The sequence below is a fragment of the Symsagittifera roscoffensis genome, chromosome 4 (genome assembly GCF_963678635.1).
Source record: "Symsagittifera roscoffensis chromosome 4, txSymRosc1.1, whole genome shotgun sequence".
NCBI lineage: Eukaryota > Metazoa > Xenacoelomorpha > Acoela > Convolutidae > Symsagittifera > Symsagittifera roscoffensis.
Genome location: NC_087065.1, coordinates 64,001,067 through 64,013,192, shown reverse-complemented (window position 1 = coordinate 64,013,192; position 12,126 = coordinate 64,001,067).

Below are 12,126 nucleotides of genomic sequence, written 5' to 3'. Positions count from 1 at the left end.
CGAGATTTGGGTCTAAGACGAAGGTGGTGTTTACCACATCCCCAGGATACGCAAATATGCCACCCGCCCTACAATTCGTGTACGCGGTCTTGATCCTGATAGCAGAAGGGAGTGAATGGCGGATTCTGATGGCAGCCCCCAATCGAGAGCTGGAGCCATCGAACTTGAGGCTTTACAAATCAGAATTGCCGGCGGCATGGGCTGACATATCTCATGCACTGAGGGGTTTTTACGGACTGGCCGACGTCCTGATTGTATTGGATGAGGTACTCTTGCTAGAGATATCGAACTTTGCTAGACAACTCAAGTTCAGCCCAGTCATCGGGGACGACCACCCGGCGATAAACCAGTTGACGGCCAGCCTGTGGTTCCGGAGTATGGATGTGAAAGTCGCAAATTCCACCAGCAGGTCTAGAGGTCCCAGCAACGAGAGAAGAAATGTGGTCGAGACGGAGAAACAGTTAGAATCGATGAAATATCGCTTGACTCAAGAGAATGGCTGGTGGCCATTCCTGACACCAAGGCTGGAGAACGTCACGAATAAAACGAGGGAGGAAGCACCACTCCTCGTGAAACAAATCTGGAGTTTTCTAGAGAAGCAACTGGAGCTAGCTGAAACGAGAGACATGACGGTGGCTAGATTTGTCTCGGCCGCCAATGAAGTGACGATTGGAGGATTTTGGAGAGAGCACGCCAACGGCGAATTGAAGACTAGGAGAGATTACGAGATTCTCAAGTTCTTGAGTCCTTGCTGGGAGAAAGAATTCTTGGCAGGAGTGTTCGGCACCACGGCGACTATCTTCGGAGCCTTCGTACAGGAGATACTGGGCATGTCCATCAGCCTGCTCTTGGCCCTGTATTTGGTTTACCCCAGATACTTGTTCAACATGGGCCCAGCATACATGTTTAGTCGAGGAGTGGAGACACTTCGAGTTGATGGGTATCTGGCACTAGTACTCTTGACCCATGGGGAATTGGTGTCGTTTCATCGGTTAATGGAATATGGAGAACCTCTGTCTATGGGGAGAGTCCACACGAGCATTGAAACCAGCTCCTACAAGTGTGCCGCAGGGTTGAAGACACTGCTGGTGCAATACCTCATGATGCAGAATCGATACATGACGGGTGAAGATGAGAACCCAACCTCGAGAGAAGAATGGGAGAAGGCGAACAGAGGGATGCCTCTGTTGACGGACCTGTGTCTGGCAATGAGGTCGGACCCAATGGGGATAATCCGGGGTCTAGAGGAGGTGGTGACCTGCATCTATGGTCCAGCAGTGACGTACGCGTTTCCAGATCCCCTGGTGATAACGTATCGTCACTCGGTGACGCACTTGAGTCTCATCAGCGTACTGGATGGTACAGCGCTGAATTGGTGTCAGCAGGAGGTGCTCAGGGCGCGTATGAGCAACACGGTACTCTTCGGAAAAGTGAAAGATGCCGAGATGATGGTGTGCAACTTCAGGGGACAAATGCAATGTAGAATGGGAGGCAAGCGAGAGGGCCCCATTGAAATGTATCCAAAGTTTTGGAACCTAAACCCATTGACGGCCGACGGACGAGAAGTCTTGAGAATCCCCGCCTGGAAGGAGTGCTTTGCACTAGTCAAGAGGGAGCTGGAGGCCATAATGGAGAAAGAAATCCTACCAGCCACCATGCCTGAGTTCCCGACAGTCAGGAGGATGACCTTGGGAATGAATAGTCCCTTGGTGGTTCCCTCCATAATGGCGAAGATGATGACGGAGGAAACGCAGAGGCATTTCACGGATGGCTGGGATCCCCTGTTCATCGGCTACACGGCGGCAGTCTACTTCCACACCAGCGAGATGAAGGTAAATTCGTGGACGACGCAAGCGAAAAAGAGTAGAGGTTTGCAGCCCCCTGGATATGAAGTGCGGAAAGTCTTGAGGACTCTTGAGAAGGAAGGACTTGAGAATATGCTACCCATATGGGATGATGGCAGGATAATCGTGATGGAGGGGCACGTCGCATTGGTGGACGAAATGAAATTTGCCACGAGAAAATACAAGGCACCCTATGGCTTGGAACAAGTAGAAGTGACACAGGAGGGAACAGAACTAGATGCAGCAGGTCAACTGCATGTAGCCCTGACGGAATATAAAAAGCTGGATCCTACGACACCGTCACCACTGTCTGTAGACACGCCTGGAGACAAGAGGAGTGGACCCGTTGAGGATCGATTCAAAAGAATTCTCGAGAGAAGAAGAAATGAATCAGAGGAAGAGAGTATGGATGAAACTCTCAGTGAAGCTGGAGAAGACATGGAGGTGGGGAATACGCCTGAACCAGGGCCATCAGGGGAGGAACTCACCACTCAAGAGCTGTTGAAAGACTTGAGCGAAGAGAATTGGGCAGATACTGCCACCCCACCTCTGAACCCGTCCCCGCGGAAGAACCTAGAGTTGCCATTGGCAGGTGAGACCTTCAATATGGGGATGTTACTCTTGAGCTCGGAGGAAAGGGAGAAGAACACGTTCGAAGGGAACAGGGACATATTCTTGGGATCTCTCGAGGATGACGCTTGGCAGGAGTTCCTGGAGGAATTCAATCGAGAAGTGGGCAGCGAGACGACGCTGGACAAGTTCAAGAAGGAACTGTGGGACGCAGTAGTGAGATTCGGGGAACCGCTCCTGATAGGAACGGGCCTGGATGAGAAAGCAAGAAAAGAGCTGCTGAACAAGCTAGTGGAGCTGAGGAACGCACGATCGAAGACTAGAAAAGAGAAATGTGAGGACAGCTCTACTCTGAAACAAAAAACTGTGGATAAAATGGTTGATGATATAAAAAGGGATAAGGTTGGGACTAGTAATATGATTAAAAGTACTAATATCCTTAAGGCTCGAGCAGGGGGGAGGCAAGAGTTGGAAGGAGTGGATGGAGAGGTCGAATCAATGATGATAGCCACAACACCCTCGAGCAGAGATGTGAAGACTCGCAAGAGGAAGAGAGAAGTGGAAGGATGGGGTAGTCCTTCAGTGGATGCTGTTTCGGAAGGAAACTTGAGAGAGACGGCGCCCATCGTTTTGGCTCGATGCAAGACGGCGGCATACAAGAACAGCTCGGAGCTCAGGAAACCACTTGAAGTAGAAAAGGAAATAGAGGTTTCCGCCAGTTCGACGTCAGAAGAAGACTTCAAGCCTCAGAAGGTAAACGTGAAGAGAGGTTCAACGAACGGACAGGTAGGGGAAGTGGAGATCAGCAAAGAATGGATCTCGAAGGCACATCAGGACATGGGCAAGCAAGTGACGAGTGATCCATTGGAGAGGAACAAGACGAGGAACACTTCCCGGACGTGGTGGGTGGCCCTCGAAACATTGAAGGAAATGGAGGACTGCTTGAAGAAGTTGGACAGTGGAATAGCTCGCAAGCGACGCAATTGGGCCACCCAGCAAAAAGCCGAGGTTAATAAGATAGAGATGGCAAGTCATCTGAAGAGGTCCTGGCAGAGTTTGTTGAAGGATCATTTTGAAGAGGCGATGAGGACATCCTCATCAGCACCGCCACTGATGGCGAATCCCTTCGTTAGAGTTGCGGGACAATTAATGTTCACCTGGAGTCTGGTGGGAATAGAGTTGGAGACATTGACCTCGTATGACAGGCTGAAGTTGGGAAGCAAGAAGCTAGAGGTGTATCAGGCACTGATGCAACACGTGGCCAGGGACAATTCAGGCTTGAGCCTGGCTAGAAGAAAAGATGCCACATGTTTCTTGAGATGGATAATGTCAATGATGTCTGATAGCACCATCCTGGCATGCCACCAGAGAGCAAGTGGAAGTAAAACCATGGAGAAAAGAGTCTCAACGATCATCTTGAACGTATATCAGAGTACAGGAATAGAGAAAGAAGATGGTTCCAGACTATCCTTAGAGAACCATCGAAAGCTGGACGAGGTACGGAGGTTCTCTAATAAGAAGTTCGAGGAAGAACATGATGTTCACCGTAACCTGGCCTCGTCAGAACAGTACTCGAGACTCAGTGAGAGGGGGGAATACCAATATGTGTCTGGAGTGATGGGAATAGCCTACAATCCCTTCTTAGCCTCGGAAGCTGGAGGAGCCCACAGGAACCATGAGGTAGCAGAGCTACTGAAGTTTTGGACAGAAAGAATAATGGAGATAGACGCGGTGGAGAAAGAGGGGCCGAGCCTGGGCCTGATTCTTGAGAAAACACCAGAGGTGATAAGCATACCGCGCTCAAACAAGAGAGTTGAAGTGAACGTGGGCGGTGGAAATGGCTTGTTAACTACGAACTTGGGAGTGATATGGAAGCTACTAAGACCCTCCTGGTGTCCACATCCCCATGCGAGTCTAATCGAGGAAACCACCGAGCGAGTGAGGTTAGCACCAACGGAAGATGAAGATCTGGCGAAGTTGAGTGTGCTACATAAGCTAATCACGCCCCAGATGCAAGAGCCAAGCGAAAGGACGAGCGACCCCGGGTCAGCAAAGAAATTGGAGCCGGGTAGCTGTCTGGATTCGACGTGTGGGAACGGAGAGCACATCTGCGATGGACGGTCATGCGTCAGAATACTGTCGTTTCAAAAAGAAGACCTGGTCACTTGGTTCGAAGACATCACAGAAAGGGAGAAAAGTGAAGTGCAAATAACAGCGGAATGTTACGCGAGAACCACGGTGAATATAGCGACAGCTCTCGGATTCTTCTCGAGAATGTGTGGTCTGCAGGCACTGGAGAGACTGGAATCTGAACATCATTTAGTGACGGCGTTGAGCGTAGAATCATGGCCCGGGGTGTTGCAGGTGACTCAAAAACACATCCGGAGCTGGAAGGTTGGTCTTGAGGCGGAAATGGGATTTCCCATGAGCGAAGCTTATGGCTTGCCATTGAACGCGAAATCGCTGATAGGGTCAATGATGGCCAACTTGTGCGGAAGTCACTACCCGCTACACATGGCGATGGTGGAAGTGTCCAGCCAGAGAATACTGGTGGACAAGGCCTTCTCAGTGCCCAAGTGCGTGAGGTTGGCTCGGATGTCGCATCACTCGCACAAGCTGTTGAGAAAAATCAAAGGGACAGTACCAAAAGAATTGAGAGATGACTTAAGCGAAATCTGGGGAGAAGATCTTCTGAAGTTGGAAAGAGAAAACACAAGCGATCACGAGAGACAAAACGTGATCGGGAAACCTGTGGGAAGTACTCCGAACCTGGAAGACAACGACACGATGCACGAGAAAATGATGGAGCTTGAGCCTCTCTTGGAAGCCTCAGGGGAGCGTAATCTCAGGAGCATTGAGATCTCTCATGGGGAATGCCCATGCCACTGTTTGGCACAAACGGTGTGGTATCCAGATCACAAGAACCTTTGCCTGGTGTGGGATGTGGAAGAGATTCGGTCGATTGGACTACCGGATCACCGGCAGAAGGTGACGCTCGTAGTAGTGAGTACGATGTTAGCTCTGAGATGGATAGAAGAGAATATAACGAAGTATCGGGAGGCGACGACGCCAACGGCTGAGTCAATATACGCGATAGACTACAGCAGGAGACTCGAGTTGTTTGAGACTGCGTGCAAAGTATTCGCCATACCGACGGAAGTCAGGCACGTATGGAGTCGCTTGAGGTACTTTCCATGGTTTCGGGCGACACTGACGTCTTGGTTGTACATGACAACGAAAGATCACATGAGAAAACATCAAAAAGAGTATCGACAGTTCCAGGCCGAGATTGGGCCGGAAGCTTTCAAGAGACCCCTGCTAACCCATCGTAATGCGATCATGACAGGATGGAAAAGAGTGGGTAAGATGTCTAGAGACAATACCAAAGCGAGGGAGTCAATACTAGAGGAAGACCTGGCGAAGAACGTGAGCTTGAGCCTGCACAACTCCTTTTGCTTGAACCGAGAAGCTAGGGTGAAGGCACTACCCAACCAAGCAAAGAGGTTGCAGGAGCAGAGAGAATGGATGCGATCCTATGAACGGCTGAAGGCTTGGGAGGAGATTGTGATTAGTTCCGATGATGAAGAGGAACTGTTGAGACAGTTTGCCGCATCTAGCACTTCAGGATGCAGTACCTCCAAGGCGAAGAGTACGAGATGAATGGGCAAATCGGATGGATCTTGAGTCTTGAGAGGGAAGGGGGGCTTGAGCGTGGATCCGAGTGAAACTTGGATTCACGAAAAAGAAATTTTAACAAAGCAAATATTGTTACTAATATACTATATTTATTATATAAATCGAAATGCTGCATGACAATTTCCTGATTGAATAGGACAAAAGAGATTTTAAAATGATTGGCTTGAAAAGCGAAAATTCAAGGGTGCAGGTGTATGCAGATTTTGTTTGCTGTTTAGCAATAGTGTGAAAATTTTAAATGGCTGTGAATTTTGGGGTGTAGATAAGCTTAAATCTGCTGCAAACTTCTGTAAATGACCACTGGCACTGTATCTTGAGCAACACTCGGTTTTTCTGGGACTCACTGGCAGAAGACAGCGCGCGATGAGGAAATCGATCTCGAGTCCGGGGAGTATGTGCCAGTCGGTCATATTTGGAAGTTTGACCTTGAGAGAAGCAAAAAACACTTGATTTTGGAGTGAAATTTAATTTTTCAAAATTTCGAATGGAACCTGTCATGCACGATTTTCTCGCGAGAACTGAAAATCAGAAAAAGAGAGCAGAACAATTTCAGAACGATTGAGACACACACGCGGGAAAGTTGTAAGAAAAAGCAGTAGGAAATTGCTATTCGCAATTTCCATCACTATCATAATCGAGAGTAGAGCTGTCCCATCCGTGGCAGAGACGAGAGCATTCCCACGAATTGGATTATAGCGACTGGAGTGTTATTCGGAACTGGACTAGAGTGAACCTTCGGTGGAAAGGTGGACAACTTGAGTGTCCTAATGGTTCACAAGAAAACTATTGTCTAGAGTATAAACTCGTTCTCATTGTTAAAACTATAAAACATTAGACTCATTTAGTTACGTTATTTAATTCTTGAGTTAACTACCGACTGGATTATTTCCCACTTCTTGAGCGTGCTACTATGTGAGTACAAATTTAAATTCTAGAGTGTGTTTTATGATTGTTATGTTGAGGTAAGGCGAGTTTTAGGTTGATCCATCTGAAATGGATCAAAGTTCCACTGTCTAATAAAAAAGCAACTTAACGGATTGTTCCAACCCGGTTTTTAACGGCGTTCATGTATTTTGGGTATCTAGAGACCTAAGTATGGGGACGTTTCTAATTCTAGAGTGGGGGGATATTTTAGTAGTAGCCTTTAAGCTGTAACGGGTCGTAGTCTCATGTCACAAGCGAACCGAACTGGCTCCGACCGTTCTTGAGGTAGAAAAACACAAGAGATGGTGTCCCTGACCCTTGAGCCAGTGGTTATAGGGCCTATTTTTCTTAAGCCTCATGTGTGACTGCAGTAGACGAATGTTACAAGAATTGCAAAATTTTGTTCTTTACCTTATCAATATGCTGATGAAAATTCAATTTACAGTCAAGGAGAATTCCAAGATATTTAAAACATTCAACATCTTCTATTTGGGTGTCATTTAAAAAAAAATTTAATGGTCGTTCTTCAATTTTCGTGCTCCGAAAGTATCTCATGGTCTTGGTTTTTTTGACATTCAGTGTCAGTTTGTTCTTGTCTAACCAATCATTTACTTCAAGCAAAGCTGATCTATGTGCAAAAGCAATATAGTCTTTGTTGTTTGTGGATTTCAGAACAGTGTCATCAGCATACAAAAGTACCCCTGTGTTTTTTGTGGCTATTTGTAGATCGTTTATGTATAATATGAACAAAAGGGGGCCAAGGATAGATCCTTGAGGTACACCAAAGGATACCAGTTTAAGTTCGGTCTTAAAAGAGTTAGTTTCAATGTACTGATAGCGATTGTCAAGGTAAGATTCCAATAGATTTAAGACAGGCCCTCTGAATCCCATTTGTTCCAATTTTATTAACACACTAAGTGATCAACTGTGTCAAAAGCCTTTGTTAGGTCTAAAAACTTATTCTGAACAGTTAGTTTTTTTGTTCGAAAGCGATGTTGAAACTTCTTCCAACAATGTAAGGATGGCGTCAACTGTGCTTCTATTTGATCTGAAGCCAAACTGAGTGTTTCGGATGATATTAAACTTGTCTACATATGATTGGGCTCGTTCAAAAATTAAACGCTCAAAAATTTTGCCCAGAACTGGAAGAAGCGAAATTGGTCTATAGTCTGAGGGGTCATCGATGTCTCCCTCCTTGAAAATAGGAACAATTTTTGCAATTTTTAAACCATTTGGATAGATTCTTGAGGTTAGGCAGTCATTAAAAATTTCAGTCAAAGGGCCTGCTAGTATAGTTTTTAAATGCTTGACGAGAACAGTGTTGATATCATAGCAATCTGTACTATATTTATTTTTTTAACTTTCGATGACTTCAATGACTTCAATTAAATCAATTTTTTTCAAAAACAACAAATGCTGCTGACGTTTAACATTATTTTCCATGCAGTTGGGTTTGCTCTGTGTGAGTCTGGCGCCAATATTTGCGAAGTATTCGTTAAAATGCTCAGCGTCCCCGTTAGATAGATTTAAAGATTTAGATTTTTTCCCTTTACCACTCAATTCCTTAAAAGTTTCGAAAAAAGTTTTCGTTTTACAGTTAGACCCAAGCATTAGTTTATTTTGATAGTATTTTCGTTATTTACGGATGATAAAGTTTTTGACAATTTTATTTTGGGAACTATACTTATTCCGGGCATCCGTTGTTTTAATAATCAAAAACTCCTGTCGTAAAGGTCGCTTTTTTGCTGCTGCATTTTTTTTTACTTCATTGTCAATCCATGGATGTCTTTCTGATTGTACTAGTAAACGCTTTGGAAAAAAAATATCAACTGTCTTCATAAGGATCGAATTTATTTTTTCTAAAATCTAGAAGACATTTGAGGGTTATCGGGATTCCATAACTGCATACATTTGCCAATCTCATGTTGCAAATAAAAACTTAACTTCTCACTTAAATCTCTTGTTTTTCAACTTGTTCCAGTTTCTAGCAAAAGTTTTTTCAGTAAAAACGTCCTTTTTCAGAAAATTTGAAGAAAACTGAACACCAAAATAATCAGACACTGAATTTTTGATGGTTTTGGTTGAGAAACTTGATGTACAGAAAAATAAGTCAATCAAAGTGCTACTACGTTCTGTCACTCTTGTTGGAAGGCAGCTCACTTTGTTTTCTAACATGCCATTTCCTATCATAATATCCTCAATTTTTTTCCGCTTTGTCGAGTTTAACAGAAAATTTACGTTGAAATCACCACAAACTATGTGATCAGTTTCAGGCCCTAGCGTTACTCCATCCAAATAATTTTGCAGGCTTTCGAAGGTAGCGTTGTTTAGATAATTTGGTGGAATGTAAACACAGGTTACTACAATTTTCTGATTTATTTGTGTTTTTATGAGAACTGACAAGATTTGGATATTGTTATCTTTTTTTTTGTTTTTTTTATCCTATGATCTGACCCAGTGTTAACATATATGCCAATACCTCCTCCTCGTTTAATTCTAGCGCAACTATAGAGGTTCGTATCCTTGAATTTGGAAGATATCATTGTCAGAGTTATTTTTGAGCCAGGTTTCAGTTAAACAAATGATATCTGGACGTTGGGCCAACTGTTCTATTTCTAATTCATATTCTTCAAAGTTTCGGGGCAGTGATCTGATGTTTTGTAAAAACAATGAAAAAATTTTAGAATTTGTTTCCTCCATGTCTCTGTTAACCATATGACCTGTGTACAGTATAATTCTCGCGTGGTTTCTTAACTAGTTGAAAATTTAACCACTTTTTGAAGATCAATGAGTTGTCAGAAATCAGAAGCCACCCAGGGCAGTGCGGAAATCGCACAAACTCTAGGTAGTTTCTCCTTGTCTAGAATATTCGTTTTCTTCGCAAAAATACGAATATTGCTAGCTTTCAATTTTATACCCGTATAGGGTTCTTTAATTTCCCCTCCAATCCCTCGCATCCTTCTTTTCCTTTTTCAGCTTACAAAATTTTCCTTTTTCCTGACTTTTTCCATTTTTTTTTTCATTGTTTTCCTCATTTTCAGCATCTACAATTAAAGATCGCAAGAGCAGCGCGGAAAAACTATAACATAATTTAGTTTAAATAACCACAAAGCAGCGCGGAAATCGCACCAACTTATTATTGGTTTTTCTTTTTTAATGGAAGACTACTTGGACTGTTCTTCTTTATTAGGTATTAGAGCAGCAGTGCGGAAATCACACAAACTGACCTAAGGTCTTGTTAGAGAATAATCATTTACTTGTTTGCTGATAATTTGTTAAGAAAAATATGAAAACTAAACGCAAAAAAAAATATCTAAGAAAGAAAAAAATTATACGATAAAAAAATAGAAAAAAAAATCAATTTTTGTCACTCGTATTTTTGCTATTTTGTTGTCCGCCTAAGGGGAATAATAACAGAGAGTAATTCAACATGTTTTGTCACAAACATAACCACTCTGGGCTAGAATAGCAGTTCATATGCTTTACAGTTTAACTCAATTCATTTTGTGTTTTTCTGTCAAAGTTTAACAGGCGGCACACATTATCCGTTCAAAATCCAATCAATGAGTTGGTTTTTTTGTTTGCAGGGGATTCCCCTTCATTGTTGTCATGACGAGAGTCGGTGTAGATTCGTTTTTTTCGCTTAACAGCATTAATGGTTTGCAATTCATCTACTGCGTCAACTCGCATAAACTTTGTTTCGCCCCGACGCTTTTCATCATGGACAAGCACTGATACGATGCAGTTATGAATGGTAGTTATTAAGTCCATATCATTGGCCGCTTTCTTAATTATTGCCTCTTGTTCAGGAAGACGTTCCGTAATAAATATGTTACGCTTGTTTAAAATGTTTTTCTGATATTTCAGATTCCTCCTGGCCTTGTATACAGCGTGCTTATCGTCGAAATATACAAACTTGCAAAAGATAGTGGGCATATTATTTCCGTAATTTCCCATATACATGTGACAAGCTTTAATTCCCCCACGATAAATGTTAACTTTCAGACTTATCCTGAAAAAGTCAATTATCGCATCCGTAACGTCATCTACTGCCCTTGCATCGAATGGCGGATTCCATACAAGCACACTATCCTTGCTAGTATACCTTTCCTGAGCTTGCAGCCTGGTATCTATGTTTAACTGCTTAAGTTTAAGACCCGTAATTTCACATTCTTGTTTTTCAACTTTTTCCCGCAAAAATAACAGTTCCGTTTCCATATTACTCACTTTTTTATCTCCCGTATTTTTACTCACGGATACCTCTTGGGTTGCAGAAACCTGAAGCTGAGTTCCACTGTCGGTTTCCATCATAATAACAAATACTCAAATTGATAACAAAAAAAATCAAGGAAGAATCGCTTTTTTTTAAAACGTCTGAAATAATTACTCAGTATGGGAAATTATCTGAGAACTTTTGGTAACATCAGGGCTTATCAATTTATCAAGGCTTCCGAATTTGCCGTATTTTTGAATTTATTTGAGGCTTGATTCAATTTGAGGGGTTAGATTCGTAATTTTGTCATTCAAATTTTTTATTGTTTGATCATTTCTTTGTCGTTTCGAAACACGCGAGAAAAAAAAACGTTTAGAACATTTGCAAGGTCAACCGACCGATTTCCAAGTTTGAATTGCTCTTTTTTTGGTCGTAGGATCAAGGTCGTAGTGATCAAGAACATTATGTAGTCTGCGAGTCACCCGCAGTTCGGCGATATTAAATTAACTCTTTGTTTGATCATATTTTTATATGCAATATGTATTAATAAGATAAAAAAACGAGAAATACTTTTTTGATTTACCAGGGGCGGATTTAAGGGATCACGCTTTCGGGTTCACCGAAGAGTCGCATACTATCCCCCTCTCAGAGGTTTGTCGTTTGACCCCTACCGACTCGAAGGGTCACCCTTTGTACGAATTTATGACATCCATTCATGGCTGTCTGAAACTTACTTTTGAAGGCATGTTTGGCGCAAATATATATTGATTTTGATGGGGGAGCGCACCAAAAACGCAAATTTTTTGGTCAACATTTTCCTCAAATTGGCCAGATTTTAAATCCTGAAAGCCTAGTAGATTTACAAAAATAAATGTTCAC